Here is an 18,435-nt window from a genome sequence, read left to right on the forward strand (position 1 = left end):
GGGTATATGTAAAATGACACCCCAAAACACATTCCCCACCTTCTCCTGAGTACGGAGATACCAGAGGTGTGACACTTTTTTGCAGCCTAGGTGGGCAAAGGGGCCCATATTCCAAAGAGCACCTTTCGGATTTCACAGATCATTTTTTACTGAATTTGATTTCAAACTCCTTACCACACATTTGGGCCCCTAGAATGCCAGGGCAGTATAACTACCCCACAAGTGACCCCATTTTAGAAAGAAGAGACCCCAAGGTATTTGCTGATGGGCATAGTGAGTTCATGGAAGTTTTTATTTTTTGTCACAAGTTAGTGGAATATGAGACTTTGTATGAAAAAAAAATAAAAAAAAAAAAATCATAATTTTCCACTAACTTGTGACAAAAAATAAAAAATTCTAGGAACTTGCCATGCCCCTCCCGGAATACCTTGGGGTGTCTTCTTTCCAAAATGGGGTCACTTGTGGGGTAGTTTTACTGCCCTGGCATTTTCCAGGGGCCCTAATGTGTGGTAAGTAGGTAAATGACCTGTGAAATCCGAAAGGTGCTCTTTGGAATGTGGGCCCCTTTGCCCACCTAGGCTGCAAAAAAGTGTCACACATCTGGTATCTCCGTACTCAGGAGAAGTTGAGGAATGTGTTTTGGGGTGTCGTTTTACATATACCCATGCTGGGTGAGATAAATATCTTGGTCAAATGCCAACTTTGTTTAAAAAAATGGGAAAAGTTGTCTTTTGCCAAGATATTTCTCTCACCCAGCATGGGTATATGTAAAATGACACCCCAAAACACATTCCCCACCTTCTCCTGAGTATGGAGATACCAGATGTGTGACACTTTTTTGCAGCCTAGGTGGGCAAAGGGGCCCAAATTCCTTTTAGGAGGTCATTTTTAGACATTTGGATACCAGACTTCTTCTCACGCTTTGGGGCCCCTAAAATGCCAGGGCAGTATAAATACCCCACATGTGACCCCATTTTGGAAATAAGACACCCAAAGGTATTCAATGAGGGGCATGGCGAGTTCATTGAAAAAAAAAATTTTTGGCACAAGTTAGCGGAAATTGATTTTTTTGATTTTGTTCTCACAAAGTCTCCTTTTCCGCTAACTTGGGACAAAAATTTAAATCTTTCATGGACTCAATATGCCCCTCAGCGAATACCTTGGGGTGTCTTCTTTCCAAAATGGTGTTATTTGTGGGGTGTTTGTACTGCCCTGGCATTTGAGGGTCTCCGCAATCATTACATGTATGCCCAGCATTAGGAGTTTCTGCTATTCTCCTTATATTGAGCATACGGGTAATGAGATTTTTTTTTCCGTTCAGCCTCTGGGCTGAAATAAAAAAATGAACGGCACAGATTTCTTCATTTGCATCGATCAATGTGGATGAAAAAATCTCTGCCAAAAAAAGAAAAAGGAGGGGAAAGGCGTCTGCCAGGACATAGGAGCTCCGCCCAACATCCATACCCACTTCAGCTCGTATGCCCTGGCAAACCAGATTTCTCCATTCACATCAATCGATGTGGATGAATAAATCATTGCCGGGATTTTTTTTTTTATATATACAAAGTGTTTGCCAAAGTATATGAAAAAACAAGTATATGAAAAAACCAGGCCGCAAAGCAATAACTTTATTAACTTTAGAACAGAACATATTAACTTTTTTTTAACTTTTTTAACTTTTTTACTTACCGGTAATTTTTTTTTTGTTTAGTTTTTTTTACCTTTATAGAACAAACCTCTACTTCCCCATGGGACAATGTGCAAAGCGCAAATCGCCCAAAGATGTGGCGAAGTACGTTATGCACTTTATCCCAGGTGAAAGGAGAGGTTTGCAGCAGCTGAGAGTAAAAGGGCCCTAATAGCCCTGTGTGCCTGTCCTGTGAGATGCAATCCCTATGCTAGGTGTACCTGTGTGTGGTACTTCCGGAAACACTCACCAAAGCATAGGGCAGGGTGGTCAGGACAGTCAGGACAGAAATAGCGGGTGTCACGCCTTATTCCACTCCTGCTACAGACACGACATCTTTTTCGGGGTGACGGTTGGGTTGAGGTACCAGGAACGACACTGGGGAAATGTCGCTCGTGTAGACGGCTAACTACACTGGTGGATTGGGCCACGGAACCTCCTGGGTAAAGGAGGTTCTCGATGATCTCTTCCTGGAATTTGAGGAAAGATCGTGTTCTCCCAGCCTTACTGTAGAGAACAAAACTATTGTACAGCGCCAATTGAATTAAATATACAGACACCTTCTTATACCAGCGTCTGGTTCTGTGGGAAACTAAATACGGAGACAACATCTGGTCATTGAAGTCCACCCCTCCCATGAGCGCATTATAGTCGTGGACACAGAGGGGCTTTTCAATGACACGGGTTGCTCGCTCAATTTGGATTGTCGTGTCTGCGGGAATGGAGGAGAGCATGTAAACGTCACGCTTGTCTCTCCATTTCACCGCGAGCAGTTCTTCGTTACACAAGGCAGCCCTCTCCCCCCTTGCAAGACGGGTGGTTACAAGCCGTTGGGGGAAGCCCACGCGACTAGTTCGCGCGGTGCCACAGGCGCAAATCCGTTCTAGAAACAAATGCCTAAAGAGGGCCACACTTGTGTAAAAATTGTCCACATAAAGATGGTACCCCTTGCCGAATAAGGGTGACACCAAGTCCCAGACTGTCTTCCCACTGCTCCCCAGGTAGTCAGGGCAACCGACCGGCTCCAGGGTCTGATCTTTTCCCTCATAGATCCGAAATTTGTGGGTATAGCCTGTGGCCCTTTCACAGAGCTTATACAATTTGACCCCATACCGGGCACGCTTGCTTGGGATGTACTGTTTGAAGCCAAGGCGCCCGGTAAAATGTATTAGGGACTCGTCTACGCAGATGTTTTGCTCGGGGGTATACAAATCTGCAAATTTCTGGTTGAAATGGTCTATGAGGGGCCGAATTTTGTGGAGCCGGTCAAAAGCAGGGTGGCCTCTGGGACGGGAGGTGGTGTTGTTACTAAAATGCAGGAAACGGAGGATGGCCTCAAATCGTGCCCTGGACATAGCAGCAGAGAACATGGGCATGTGATGAATCGGGTGCGTTGACCAATATGACCGCAATTCATGCTTTTTTGTCAGGCCCATGTTGAGGAGAAGGCCCAAAAAATTTTAAGTTCGGAAACTTGGACTGGTTTCCACCGGAAAGGCTGGGCATAAAAGCTTCCCGGGTTGGCGGATATAAATTGTGTGGCATACTGGTTGGTCTCTGCCACGACTAAGTCCAAGAGCTCCGCAGTCAAGAACAGCTCAAGAAATCCCAGGGCCGAACCGATTTGAGCTGTCTCAACCCGAACTCCAGACTGGGCGGTGAAAGGGGGAACTACAGGTGCGGCTGAAGTTGGTGACTGCCAATCAGGGTTTGCCAGCACCTCAGGGATTCTAGGGGCTCTACGGGCCTGTCTGTGCGGTGGCTGCGACGGGGTAACTAGTGCACGTGCCACCGTACCAGCTTCAACTGCCCTTCTGGTGCTCGCCACGTCACCATGTTGTACGGCAGTGCTGGTACTAGGTCCAGGGAGGGCTGCGCTGCTGGTGTATGCCTCACCACGTGATCCGGCAGCGACAGCCCCACTCTGCTGCTCTTGAAGCGGATCCTGCATAACCTGTGGTCTAGCGACATGGGGCCGGGTACGCCTGGTGCTGCCAGGGACCTCCACCTCCTCGTCCGAACTTTGGGTCAGAGAGCCACTGCTTTCCACAGGTTCATATTCTGACCCGCTAGATTCATCAGATGAGGGTTCCCACTCCTCATCCGACTGGGTCAGAATCCTGTAGGCCTCTTCAGAAGAATACCCCCTGTTTGACGTTTTGGACTACTAAATTTAGGGGTATTCCCTGAGACTACCCAAGAAAAAAAGCAAGCCTGTCTTACAAAGGGGAGGCTAGCGAAGTACCGGAGGCCGCTGCGGTTGATAAAAAATATCAAAACTGATTTTTTTATCGCCGCAGTGCGTGTAAAATGAATGTGCAGTGATCAAAAAATATATATTTTTTGTCACTGCGGTGGGGCGGGCGTGGGTGAACGCACGTGTGGGCGACCGATCAGGCCTGATTGGGCAAACACTGCGTTTTGGGTGGAGGGCGAGCTAAGGTGACACTAATACTATTATAGATCTGACCGTGATCAGTTTTGATCACTTACAGATACTATAAAAGTACAAATGCTGATTAGCGATACGCTATTCAGCGAATAAAAGTGACTGCGGTGCGGTGGGGTGGGCGCTAACTGACGCTAACTACCTAACCAAGGGGCCTAAACTATCCCTAAAACCTAACAGCCAATACTAGTGAAAAAAAAAAAGTGACAGTTTACACTGATCACTTTTTTTCCTTTCACTGGTGATTGACAGGGGCGATCAAAGGGGTGATCAAAGGGTTAATTGGGGTGCAGGGGGGTGATCAGGGGCTACAGTGAAGTGTTTGGTGTACTCACAGTGATGTCTGCTTCTCTGCTGGATCCAACCGACGAAAAAGACCAGCAGAGGAGCAGAGAAGCCATATAACAGATCATATTTACTAATATGATCTGTTATATGGCTTGTGATTGGATTTTTTAAAAATCGCCAGCCTGCCAGCCAATGATTGTTGCTGGCAGGCTGGTGACGAACTTGTTCTTTAACTTTTGCCGGCCCGCGATGCGCATGCGCGGGCCGGCTTGGAGCGAAATCTCGCGTCTCGCGAGATGACGCGTATATGCGTGACTGTGCGCAGCGCTGCCACCTCCGGAACGCGATCCTGCGTTAGGCGGTCCGGAGGTGGTTAAAAAACATTACACCACATTACCTTCTCTTCAGGGCGGGATGGGAGTACCGGATATACATAGTTATTATTTAGCTATACAAGGAGTACGGTGTTTAGACTGGCTCCGCCACTCAGAGACCCGTCTGGACATACAAGCTGAACAAGCAATTAACCGCATCCCACTAAGATCCCTCCTATTATCTGACACATTTTTGTCCCATACAAAACTTTCTAGCCTCCTAACAAAAAACACGGTTAGTAAATGGAACCACCACCTAAAACACTTTCTGACTTCTACCCCTATATCTACAAATAAGAGATATACTATGGGATGCACCACCTCAATTCCTTCAGACCCTTCCAGGTTCCCTCAGACGTCTCACCACCCCAATCATAGACCTGCTGGATTTGCAGGGTTATTTACTAGAAAACTGGGAACAACCCATCCAAGTGCCCTCTCTGTCCTACCTCCTTTTGACACATGTCAAAAGCTTCATGAAAACATTACTTCCAGCAAAATATACAACTCCGACTCAATTTGAGTCAAAACTATTACAGTTGAAAGAACCAACTAAAAAGATAACTACTATATATGCTGAAATACTTCAATATAACAAACCTGAAACCTTGTCGTTTATGATAAAATGGGAAAGGGACCTACAATACACACTGTCACAAAATTCCCTCAACAAGTGTTTAGCACTCACTCCGAAGATCTCCACATGCGTCCGCCTACAGGAGAATTATTATAAGATACTCACACGTTGGTACTATACCCCGGAGGTCCTTCACAAAATATACCCAGATGTCAGTCACCTATGCTGGCATTGTAAACAGGAATCCGGTACATTTATTCACATATGGTGGCAATGTAGTCACATAGCTTCCTTTTGGAATACTATATGTTCTTCGATAAGTAAGATCTGTAAGACCAAAGTTCAACCAACACCACAACTATGCCTACTTAATCTGTTGGATCCGATACCACTCCCTAGACATGCAAAGAAACTGATAACTTCCTTGCTGGCCTCAGCTAGGATACTTATCGCCTCTAAATGGAGATGTGACTCACCTCCCACATTAGCTATGTGGTTTAATAAATGTGATGATATCTGAATGGAACAGATAGCTGTTTGGGAAACCAGATCCACTCAAGCTTTTCAGAAGACCTGGTACCCTTGGGTGTCATTTAGAGGCTTCGAAAAGCAAGCACAACTCAGTAACACTAAACAAATTCCTATAGTAGACTGAAGTCTCCAGATGTTTTTTATTCCAGACTTGACGACTTAACAGGCTGCAAACCCTATGATTTACATCTTGTGGTGAACCCTTTGTGATCACTCTGGTGAAGTCTTCTCTTGATTATTGACTTTTACACACATACACCTACCTCCTGAAGAGTGTTCTTGATCTGGCTAACTGTTGTGAAGGGTGTTTTCTTCACCAGGGAAAGAATTCTTCGGTCATCCACCACAGTTGTTTTCCGTGGTCTTCTGGGTCTTTTTGTGTTGCTGAGCTCACCGGTGCGTTCCTTCTTTTTAAGAATATTCCAAACAGTTGTTTTCGCCACGCCTAATGTTTTTGCTATCTCTCTGATGGGTTTGTTTAGTTTTTTTCAACCCAAGACCTCATGCACACGACCGTGCTGTTTTTTTGCGGTCCGCAAACCGCGGATCCGCAAAAAACGGAAGCCGCCCGTGTGCTTCCGCAATTTACGGAACGGGCGGCCCATCTTATACATGTCTATATTTGTCCGCAAAACAAACAAGAATAGGACATGCTATTGTTATGCCCTGCTCAGGTTATGTGCGGAGGTATGCCAGGTTAGCAGCACGTGTAGTTTTTTGTTTGTTTTGGGTTTGGAGTTGAGCTGTATCCGCCTTCCTTCAGGTGCACTGGGTAGGGTCGTTTGTGTGAGTTTAAATTACGCCCCTTCCCAGTGTCTGGGTCCTTGCGCCCCGGGTGTCCATAGTTGGGAATGCAGGCCGGGGGGTTCACAGGACAGTTCGTTGCAAGCTAGGAGATTGGCGCCCTCTGGTGGTCACTCCTGCTACTGCAAAAAAAAACATACATATACACATACATACTCATTTCACGTCTAGCAAATGTTTCTTTTTATACACACAGTCATTATGTGATAAAAATAAAAAAACACAATAACTCATTTATTTGTCTAAAACATATTTGAAAATAAATAAAATAAATATATGTTTGGGAAACTATATATGTTTACAAAAAAAAATAATAATAATGATATATACACGTACAATGGTTATAGCGAGGTTCTCCATTCTCATCTCACGAGTTTGTGTTTTCAGTCATTTTCAAATACAAAATTATCATGTTAGTCCGCTTTATACCGCAACAGACAATAGCACGCTCGTATATTCATCAATCTCATTCACGTTTCAAGTCATTAATCGCCGTTTCCTTATCCATTTAAGTATGTTTTTTCGTTCTCTCTTCTCTATTTTAAGGTCACTCCCCCCTCCACTCGGTACGTCAGTTTCAGCACACCCACCCTTCCCACCCTCTATTCCATTGTCACACCAGGGGATGGCCTCCTTCAGTCATCCCTTCAACGTTGCGGTTACGGCACAAATCAAACCGCTTATTCAGGTAATTATTTTGTTAGGATTCCTGTTCCAGTTATAGCCCCGACCACAATTATAGAAAATTTATCTTGAACAACTCTACCATTGTAAAACCTTTGACCGATATGACTAGGAAAGGCGTTGACTTCTCTGTCTGGTCGGATGAGGCATTGCAGGCCTTTTCGGCTATTAAGGAATGTTTTGCGTCTGCTCCCATTCTGATGCAGCCCGATGTGTCTCAGCCATTCGTGGTGGAGGTTGATGCATCAGAGGTGGTAGTTGGAGCAGTGTTGTCGCAGGGTTCATCTCCTGGCAAATGGCGCCCGTGTGCTTTTTTTTCCAAGAAGCTCTCGGTCGCTGAGAGGAATTATGATGTAGGAGATAGGGAATTGATGCGTCACTGGTTGGTCTCATCCTGTTACGGTATATACTGATCATAAGAATTTGGCTTACCTGCAATCTGCCAAGCGTCTGAATCCTAGACAGGCTAGATGGTCACTGTTCTTTACTAGGTTAAATTTTGTGGTTACTTTCCGACCGGGGGTTAAAAACATCAAGGCAGATGCATTGTCTCATAGTTTTCCTGGGAGAAGTGATTCAGAGGATCCTGCTCCGATTTATTTTGGCTGATGGGGTGGTGGTCTCCGCTCTGTACCCCGAGTTGGAGATGGAGGTGTTGGGAGCCCAGGATGGGGCTCCTGATTCTTGTCCCCCAGGGAGGTTGTTTGTTCCTGCTGGACTGCGATACAAGGTATTCAAGGAACATCACGATACTGTCCTTGCTAGACATCCTGGTGGCAAGTCCACCTTTGATCTTATTTCTCAGAGGTTCTGGTGGCCTGGGTTACGTAAGAGTGTTGAGGATTACATAGCAGCTTGTGAGACCTGTGCACGGTCAAAGGTTGCTCACACTCGACCTTCTGGTTCACTTCTTCCTTTGTCTATTCCATCTCGTCCTTGGACGCACTTGTCTATGGACTTTATTACTGATCTGCCAAGTTCCTCCGGGAAAACTGTGATTTTGGTGGTTGTGGACCGTTTTAGTAAAATGGCTCACTTAGTATCGTTAGCTAGTCTGCCCAATACTAAGACTCTTGCTCAGGTTTTTGTTGATAACATCGTGAAATTACATGGCATTCCCTCGGATGTGGTTTCTGATAGGGGCACGCAGTTTGTTTCCAGATTTTGGAAGGCGCTCTGCTGTCGTCTTGGTGTTCAACTTTCGTTTTCTTCGGCTTTTCATCCGCAGTCGAATAGGCAGACAGAGCGTACTAATCAAAACCTGGAGACCTACTTGAGGTGTTTTGTGGCTGAGAACCAGGAGGACTGGTCCTCATTCTTATCTCTAGCAGAGTTTGCCTTGACTAACCATAGGCAGGAGTCCATGGGTAGGTTGCCATTTTTTGGCGCATACAGTTTTCATCCTCAGTTTGGTACCTTTTCTGGGACTGGTTCCTCTGGGATGCCAGAGGAGGTGAGATTTTCTTCTGCCTTGTCTTCTTTCTGGGGGAGGATCCAAGTTAATTTGGAGAAGATGGGTGAGAGGTATAAGCGAATGGCTGACAGGAGACGTATGACTGGTCCAGACCTGTGTGTGGGTGATCTGGTGTGGTTATCTACTAAAAATATTAAACTGAGAGTACCATCTTGGAAACTGGGTCCAAGATTTATTGAACCTTACAAAATATCTGCGGTTGTCAATCCAGTGGCGTTTCGTCTGGATCTTCCACAGACCTGGAGGATTCATGATGTGTTCCACAGGTCTTTACTGAAGAAATATGTGAAACCGGTGGAACCATCGCCATTGCCTCCTTCCCCTGTTCTGGTTGATGGCAATTTAGAGTTCGAGATCTCTAGGGTTCTCGACTCACGTGTTCTTCGGGGTTCCCTTCAGTACCTGGTACACTGGAGGGGATACGGCCCTGAGGAGAGGATGTGGGTTCCGGCTGTGGATGTTAGTGCCAGTCGACTGGTGAGGGCCTTTCACAGGGTCCACCCGGATAAAGTTGGGCCGGGGTATCCGGAGGTCACCCGTAGAAGGGGGGTACTGTCATGCCCTGCTCAGGTTATGTGCGGAGGTCTGCTAGGTTAGCAGCACGTGTGTAGTTTTTTGTTTGTTTTGGGTTTGGAGTTGAGCTGTATCTGCCTCCCTTCTGGTGCACTGGGTGGGGTCATTTGTGTGAGTTTAAATTACGCCCCTTCCCAGTGTCCCGTGCGGGTTATAGCTTCTATCTTGCTCTGAGGAAAGGTGGATTTGCTGTTTCTGCTCTGCTACAAGAAAAGTTGGTTTTGGTTTCCTTTTTGTGTTCTGTCTAGGCCAGTGGTGGCGAACCTGTGGCACTCAGAGCCCTCTTTGTGGGCACCCACTTCCTGGAAAATTTCTCAGGCCTACCAATATGCCTTAGACATTTTCTGCCATTCATCAGCGCAGGACGTGCTATGAATGGCTCAAGCAGCACACTGAATGTAGGCAGGCTATTATAGCCAAATGATAAAGTACATGGAAGATATACTATATTGTTATCCAGGTTAAATTGCCGTGTTGGCACTTTTGTGATAAATATGTGGGCTTTGGGTTACAGTTTGGACGCTCAGACCATAAAACGTTCGCCATCACTGGTCTAGGCTGTTAGACAGACACCTGCCTCCTCCAGGACCTGAGGAGGCAGGCTGCCTCTTTCCCCATTTCCACCATCTCAGGGATTTTAGGGAATCTTCAGCCTTAGGCACAGGGACACGTTGATTCCCACCTTTAGGGTCTGAACGTGGCCACAGAAGTCGAGAGAGAGCGGGTAGGGAATTGTCAGGAGGTGACCTTTATCCCCAGCTTCTGGCCTAGACACTTGTTTTGAGTTTTTTTGTGTGTTTATTGTATCTTGTATCCTACCCACCGTCACAGCTATATTTTTTTGGCGGGGCCTCGGAACAAAGCAACGGATGCAGACAGCACATGGAGTGCAGTCTGCATCTTTTGCGGCCCCATTGAAGTGAATAGGTCCGCATCCGAGCCACAAAAACTGCGGCTCGGATCGGACCATAACTACAGTCGTGTGCATGAGGCCTAATGATGGCTTGCTTCACTGATAGTGACAGCTCTTTAGATCTCATCTTGAGAGTTGACAGCAACAGATTCCAAATGCAAATAGCACACTTGAAATGAACTCTGGACCTTTTAGCTGCTCATTGTAATTGGGATAATGAGGGAATAACACACACCTGGGCATGGAACAGCTCAGAAGCAAATTGTCCCATTACTTTTGGTCCCTTAACAAGTGGGAGGCACATATGCAACCTGTTGTAATTCCTACACTATTTACCTGATTTGAATGTAAATACCCTCAAATTAAATCTGACAGTCTGCAGGTAAAGCACATCTTGTTTGTTTCATTTCAAATCCATTATGGTGGTGTATAGAGCCAAAAATGTTAGAATTGAGTCCATGTCCCAATATTTATGGACCTGGCTGTACCTGGCACTACTGGGGAGGAATGGAGGAGCATTATATACTGACACTACGGGGGAACATTATATGGAACTAGTGGGAGGCACTACAGGGGGACATTAGAGCCACTGGGAGCATTAGGCCCCTTTCACACGAGCATGGCGGATTGACTCCGGATGCGTTCAGGGTGCGTTCAGTGAAACTCACACCATTTTGCAAGCAAGTTCAGTCAGTTTTGTCTGCAATTGCGTTGTTTTAACGCGTGTGATAAAAAACTGGAGGTTTACAAACATCTCCTAGCACTTGCTTTCGGATGTAATGCGTTTTTTACTGAAGCCCTATTCACTTCTATGGGACCAGGGCTGCATGAAAAACGCAGAATATAGAACATGCTGCGTTTTTCACGCAACGCAGAACTGATGCGTAAAAAAACTCTCATGTACACAGACCCATTTAAATGAATGGGCCAGGATCCAGTGCGGGCGCTATGCGTTCATGTCACGCATCGCACCCGCGCGGAAAAATTGCTTGTGTGAAAGGGGCCTTATAGTTATATTATTAGTACTAGGGTACTGTAGGGACACCCGGCACCCCTGCCGATCAGCTGTTGAGGAGACGCCGTGCGCCCGTGTCGTCACCCTTCTCACCGCTGTATGTCTATGGGAGAGCAGCAGTAAACAGCACGCGCCATCTGCTCAAACTGCTGATCGGCGGGGCCGGGGCGTCAGGTGTCGGACTGTGTTTTTAGCACATTATTACAAGATTTGGGGCCCCACTTTTGATTTCGCCCAGGGCCACATTTTGTCTAAAACCGGCCCTGGCAGCAACCATTGGTTTCTTTTAGCTTTCATAGGAACAGATATAACTAAAGCCAATGTGACAGGAGAGGACTCCTGGATGGACATTTGTGGACACGTGTGAAACTTTTAAGCCAATGTATTTTTTTTTTTTTTTTGATTAAAAAAAAAAGTTAAATATCCCAAAAATACTAATTCACTAATCGCCTTCATGTTTCTACAGTCGTATTCAGCTCTTCAATCACTCGGTATCCTCCAGTCCCGCTTTCTCCAACCTGTCTTACGTCACTGCTCCGCTTCTCAGCTTTGTGTTGCTGCCTGGCCTAATTTTAAATAAAGCTTTAGCCGCTTTGAACAGCTCGCCGCAAGGCCTTTAGGGAAATGTAGTCTTCGCGGAGTATTGTCTGCTGTTCCGCCTCAGCCTGGTAGAACGGGAACATCACGGATCAGGAAATCGGGTTTGCTGCCCCCGGTGGCAAGGTAGGCGGGATGTGGTCTTCTGGGAACCGGATCGGTACCGCCCGCGTTCCTTTAAAGGGGAAGGTTCGGTAGGGCCCGGCAGTGTTGGGGATGGGTCAGTGCTGTATATGGTTTTCTTTTCAGTAGCTGTGGAGACTTCATTCATATTTTGCTATAGTGTAGACGGGGAAAACAGAGGAGCCCCCTGATTAACCCTTTACTCTCCAGCCAAGGGTCCTGCCTGCTTGTCCTCCCCATGCCCACATTAGTGGGATCTGCTGGAGGCTTGGGTTGTGGTGGTCTACGCTTGCCCATTGACTGTGATGGGGTACGTAACGCCACTGCGATACTGGCTTGTGAGAACGCGTCCGTGAATTTCACGTCAAATCCCAGGAGCTAAGATAGAAATTTGCAGCTCGCGTCCACTTTTTGGGCGGTTTTCTATAGAAGTTATTATTATCTGGCTACTTAAATCATCAGATTGCCTCCTGAAGTCGGCGCCGGTTTGTTAACCCTCGAGGTTCTCCATCTGGCAGGTCGCCATGTCATTTTATATCTCATTACCATTTCTGGTTTGAGAAGCCAAACCTCAGGAATGACAGGCCAGACATTGTACGCGCTGCGAGCAGAAATCCGATCGCCTCCGGTCACATAGGTCAGCCCGTCATCGGACAAGATGGTGGCGACCCCAGACTTGGGGCACATGCACCCAGCAGTGCAGTCTGTGCGGATTTCGCTGAGTTTCTGCACCAAAATCGGCACGTGTTACTTGTGGATTTTGTCGCGTGTTTGCCCCAGATCTCGCCCTTTGAATTGCAAGGGGTGAGATCTGCACTAAAAAAAATCCACACTACATGCACACGACCGTTCCGTTTTTTGTGGTCCGCAAACCGAGGATCCGCAAAAAAACGGAAGCCGCCCGTGTGCCTTCCGCAATTTTACGGAACAGAACGGGCGGCCCATTGTAGAGATGCCTATTCTTGTTCGCAAAACGGACAAGAGTAGGACATGTTTTATTTTTTTTTGCGGGGCCTCGGAACGGAGCAACGGATGCGGACAGAACACGGAGTGCTATCCGCATCTTTTGCGGCCCCATTGAAGTGAATGGGTCCGCATCTGAGCCACCAAAACGGCGGCTCGGATGCGGACCCGAAAAACGTCCGTGTGCATGAGGCCTAACACAGAGATTTTACAATCCACACCGCAGGTCAACTTCGGCGCAAAAAACCTTCCACACGTGTAGACGTTTTGAAGATCTCATCTGCTTCCATGGCGGTGTATGAGACTGTCTGCGCGCGGTGCATACGAAGCGCGGATTATCTGCAGCGTAATACAGGAGCGGCTCACTAGATGGCGTTCTCGCAATCTCCTGTACGCGGTGCAGAAAATGACCTGCCGCGAGGATTTTGTATTCCGCAGCATGTGTATTGTTTGTGCAGACGTCGCAATGCAAAAGGTGACATCCAGGGCAAATATGGGGGAAAAACAGAAAGCGACACATGCAGATTTTGGAGTGGAAACGCAGCGAAATCCGTGCGAAACAAAGCGGTGTCGAGCAGCCGAGGCTGCCTCATCTGTATGTCGTTTCTCCCAGGACGAATGGGCTTTGAATTGCTGCTGCATGTTTATATAAGGGTGGGGTACACAGGGGTGCCAGGTATGGGTGGGGGTACACAGGGGTGCCAGGTATGGGTGGGGGTACACAGGGGTGCCAGGTATGGGTGGGGGTACACAGGGGTGCCAGGTATGGGTGGGGGTACACAGGGGTGCCAGGTATGAGTGGGAGTACACAGGGGTGCCAGGTATGGGTGGGGGTACACAGGGGTGCCAGGTATGGGTGGGGGTACACAGGGGTGCCAGGTATGGGTGGGGGTACACAGGGGTGCCAGGTATGACCACCCTACTACCGCCAGCCCAGAGCTGGCCCTGTTAATGGGTGCAGTGCACGAAGAGAGGCCCATTCCTAATCTACTGTCTTTGGTCGCCTTAGGGAATTTTAGGGCTCTTGGACACGCCGGTATGTATTTTGCGCGGTGGGGGGTAATAAGACATATAGACGTCATTGGGGTGTTTCCCCTCTATAAACCAGTCCATGGATTACTTGAAAAATGTCTGTCTGCAGCTCTCCCGCCCGGGTGACTGTGGTGAAGGGGTTGCCTTTAGTGACAATCTGTGGCCACACTGTTAGGCGCCCATTTCAGACCAGCAAGTTTTCCGAGTGGGCGCAATGCGTGATGCGAATGCATTGCGCCTGCCCTGAATCCGGACCCAGTCTTTTCAATGAGTCTGTGTACAGGAGCGTTGTTTTTTTCACGCATCACTTGCATGTTCTATATTCTGCGGTTTTCACGCAGCCCTGGCCCCATAGAAGTGAATGGGGCTGTGTGAAAATCGTATTGCATTCGCAAGCAAGTGCGTTTTTCACTGATTGTTGCTAAGAGATGTTGTTTGTAAACCTTCAGTTTTTTATCGCGCGTGTGAAAAAACGCATCAAAACGCATTGCGCCCGCGCGAAAAAAAACTAAACGCAATTGCAGACAAAACTGAATGCATCCAGACCTAATCCGTATTGCTCGTCTGCAAGGGGCCTTAAGCCTCATTCACACGTCCGTGTCTCTGCTTAAATCCGTGAAAAGGTGGTCAGTGATGCCTCCATGGATCCGCGTTAGGTCCATGTTTCTTTTAACGCTGAACAGCTGAAAAATAATTTTCAAAGCATCTCTTCCTAATTATCCGTGAAACACCGATGGCCTCCATGTTGCATGCGTGTTATTCACTGACCCATAGACTGTAATGGGCACAATGGATCCGTGAACATGGAGAAAATAGAGCGTGCATCTGTGCTGAAGACACGGACCCCCGGACCGGGCTTAAACAGGGCTGTGTGAATGCCCACCTTAAAATCAATGGGGACGAGTGCAGTCCGTGGGGCACTGATGTGCGTCTATAGCAGGTGCAGGGGTGGCAGTCACACCTGGGCACTGGTGCTTGAAGGAGCCCAGAGACCCGTCTGCCAGAAGACACCAGTATTATAAATGGCGCTAGTCTTACTGATGCGTCTGCATGGTGGCTCAGTGGTTAGCACTGGTGCCTTGCAGCGCTGGCCTAGGTTCGAATCCAACCAAGGACAACATGGATGGAGTTTGTATGTTCTCCCCATGTTTGCGTGGGTTTCCTCCGGGTTCTCCGGTTTTCTCCCACACTCCAATGATATACTGATAGGGACCTTAGATTGTGAGCCCCATGGGGGACAGCTTGATGCTAATGTCTGTAAATCGCTGCGGAATATATCAGCGCTATATAAGTGCATAAAATACATAATAAAATAACTATAAGGCCTCATGCACACGACCGTTGTGTTCCGTTCCGCAAAATGGGGTTCCGTTGTTCCGTGATCCGTTTCAGTTTTTGTTTCCGTGTGTCTTTCTTTATTTTTTTTGGAGGACCACCAGACATAAAGGAAAGTAAAAAAAAAGTCTAAGACAGGTTTGCCATGCAAATGATAGGAAAAAAACGGACGCGGACGACAATTTTGTGTGCCTCCGCGTTTTTTGGCGGTCCCATTGACTTGAATGGGTCCGCGAACCGTTTTCCGCAAAAATAATAGAACAGGTTATATTTTTTGGACGGACTGGCACCACGGATCACGGAGGCGGATGGCAAACGGTGCATTAGCCGAGTTTTCAACGGACCTGCTGGAAAAGCCTGCCAGAAAGCTGTGCCGCAAATGTGAAACTAGCCTAAATAGTGGTAAATACTCGTGGTATGGATGTAAGATGTTGATTGCATTTGCATGACTGAAGCTATTAGGTGTGATTAAACTGCCTCGGGAGAGGTGTTAGAACAGCATTGTAAGTGGCAGACAATAGATGTCGAACTCAGGAGGCCTTCACTAGTGTTGAGCAAATCGGGTTCGGACTGCTCTATCTGTACCCGATTCGTTTCAAAACTTTGTTTATAATATGCGTTTCTTACCGCAGTAAAATGTATGGGCTCCGCTGAGGCCTTCTTCTAGCCACAAGTAACGCAAGACTTTCTTACTCTCGTGCCTGTGATGTTTAATGAGGCACAAACCCAAGTTCGGCTTCAGATTTTGAAACTGTAATGTGTGCACAGAACCGAACAGCAACGTCTCAGGCATGAGAGTAAGAAAGTCCTGCGTTACTTGTGGCTAGAAGAAGAAGGCCTCAGCGGAGCCCATACATTTTACTGCGGTAAGAAACGCATATTCTAAACAAAAGTGTGAAACGAATCGGGTTCAGATAGAGCAGGCCGAACCCGATTCACCCAACATTAGTCTTCACACAAACGTCTTCCATAGTGAGACGGCCCGTGAAATCGTTTGCTCAAGATAATTCAAATTCTCAGACCAGCTCCCGATTTGTTCTAAAATAAAATGTACTATACTAGCCTCCTTCTCCAGCGCCGTTCTCTGCCCCGCCAATCCTGTCCACCCGCCACTCTTTGTTTACAGCGACGTGCAGGTATAAGGCATGTGACCACTGCCGAGGACTGTGATTGGCTGAGCCACTCCAGAACCTGTACGGGATGTAACTCGTGCATGTAAGGACCCTTTCACTATTTTTCTTTTTTTCTTTTTTCTTTTACTCATTGTAAAGGCTACATTCACACGACCGTATGTGTTTTGTGGTCCGCAATTTACGGATCCGCAAAAAAAAGATTATGTTCATATGGCATCCGTTTTTTTTTTTTTTTTTTGCGGATCCATTGTAACAATGCCTATCCTTGTCTGCAAAACGGACTAGAATGGGACATGTTCTATTTTTTTTTTTTTTTTTTTTTTTTTTTTTTTTTCCCAGGGCTACGAAACAAACATACGAATGCGGATAGCACACGGTGTGCAGTTCGCATTTTTTGCAAACCCATTAAAATGAATGGGTTCTCATCCAATCCGCCAAAAAAATGGAAAGGACACAGAAACAAAATACGTTTATGTGAATGTAGCCTAATAGAAATGGAGTCACGTGTGCCAATTTACTTTTACACACTCTTTTTCCCTAAATATACACTAAACAGGCTAGTATCCATTTGGACAAGGCCTCTTTTACACGACCGTGTGTCCCCCGTGGCCGTATTACGGCCCCCATATGGGTTCGCAATACACGGGGCACCGGCCGTGTGCATTCCGCATCACAGATGAATGAGTCACTTGAATGAGTCCGCAAATCCGTAGATACGGAGCAGAACTGAAGCACGGAACGGAAGCACTACGGAGTGCTTTCGTGGGGTTCCGTTCCGTGCTTCCATTCTGCAAAAAGATAGAACTTGTTCTATCTTTTTGCGGAATGGAAGGATCACGGACCCCATTCAAGTGAATGGGTCCGCATGCGGCTGGCTCGCGGTTGGGCACGGCCATCAGGCGTTCGTGTGAAAGAGGGCTTAGGCTACATTCAGACGACCGTATGTGTTTTGTGGTCTGCAAATTGTGGATCCGCCAAAAAAAAGGATGACGTCCATATGGCATCCGTTTTTGTTTTTTTTGTTTTGTTTTTTTGATCCATTGTAACCATGCCTATCCACAAAATGGACAAGAATAGGACATGTTCTATTTTTTTGCTGGGCTACGAAACGGACATACGGGTGCGGATAGCACACGGTGTGCTGTCCAAATTTTTTGCCGACCCATTGAAATGAATGGGTCCGCATCCTGTCCGCAAAAAAAACACGGAACGGCCACAGAAACAAAATACGTTTGTGTGAATCTTAAAGGGAACCTGTCACCAGGACATTCTGTAATAACCCAGGCACAGTGTCTTGTAGTTCTAGCTCCGCTGAATGTAATGATACCTTTCACTTAGTAATCTGTTGTTTTGCTTCATTCTGGGGGGAAAAAAAGGACTTTTAATCCCTATGCAAATGAGCAGTTAAAGGGGTTGTCCGGGTTCAGAGCTGAACCCGGACATACCCATATTTTCACCCAGGCAGCCCCCCGGATGTTAGCATCGGAGCAGTTCATGCAGAATCACACAGGGCAGGGGCAGGTGCGGATGCGATGCGTTTTTCACTGATGCTTGCTAAGAGATGTTTGTAAAACTTAAGTTTTTTATCACGTGCGTGAAAAACGCATCAAAACGCATTTCACCCGCGCTGAAACAACTGAACGCAATCGCAGACAAAACTGAGTGAACTTGCTTGCAAAACGGTGCGAGTTTCACTGAACGCATCCGGACCTAATCCGTCACGCTCGTGTGAAAGAGGCCTCATACCTTATCTTACCTTATCTCTCGATAGGCTTCCCCCCCTTGGTTTTGGCTCACAATAACTGAAGTGTGAAGTGAACTCAGCCTAACATGATGTGGAGTGGAGGTTTTTTTTTTTTACACAGCAGAAGGGATGTCGCTCA

General features: G+C 46.9%; 1 protein-coding gene across 1 annotated transcript in view; it reads left to right on the plus strand.

Moving 5' to 3' along the window:
- Positions 1–11,961: 11,961 nt before the first annotated feature.
- SUPT20H (SPT20 homolog, SAGA complex component) overlaps positions 11,962–18,435 on the plus strand; it is a 93,450-nt gene continuing 86,976 nt past the window's right edge. The window contains 1 exon segment of the mRNA XM_040426104.1: positions 11,962–12,092. The gene's annotated coding sequence lies outside the window, so the exon portion shown is untranslated.

Source organism: Bufo bufo, chromosome 3, assembly GCF_905171765.1.
Source record: "Bufo bufo chromosome 3, aBufBuf1.1, whole genome shotgun sequence".
Lineage (NCBI taxonomy): Eukaryota > Metazoa > Chordata > Amphibia > Anura > Bufonidae > Bufo > Bufo bufo.